Here is a 288-nt window from a genome sequence, read left to right on the forward strand (position 1 = left end):
GGTGTGTGTGTGTGTGTGTGTGTGTGTGTGTGTGTGTGTTAATAATTGTCTACCATACCCGTGTGACTTGGAATAAGGCCGTGAAAGGTAAATATGCGCCGACATGGCTGCAATCTACTGGCCGTATAAAATTTCATCTCACACGGCATCACTGCAGAGCGTCTAGAACTGTACCCACGGAATATGCGCGATATAAGCCTCATTGATTGATTGATTGATTGTGTGTGTGTGTGTGTTTGTGTGTGTGTGTAAGTGTGTGTATATGTGGGTGTGTGTGCGTGTCGGTGT

The sequence above is a fragment of the Littorina saxatilis genome, linkage group LG11 (assembly GCF_037325665.1).
Source record: "Littorina saxatilis isolate snail1 linkage group LG11, US_GU_Lsax_2.0, whole genome shotgun sequence".
NCBI lineage: Eukaryota > Metazoa > Mollusca > Gastropoda > Littorinimorpha > Littorinidae > Littorina > Littorina saxatilis.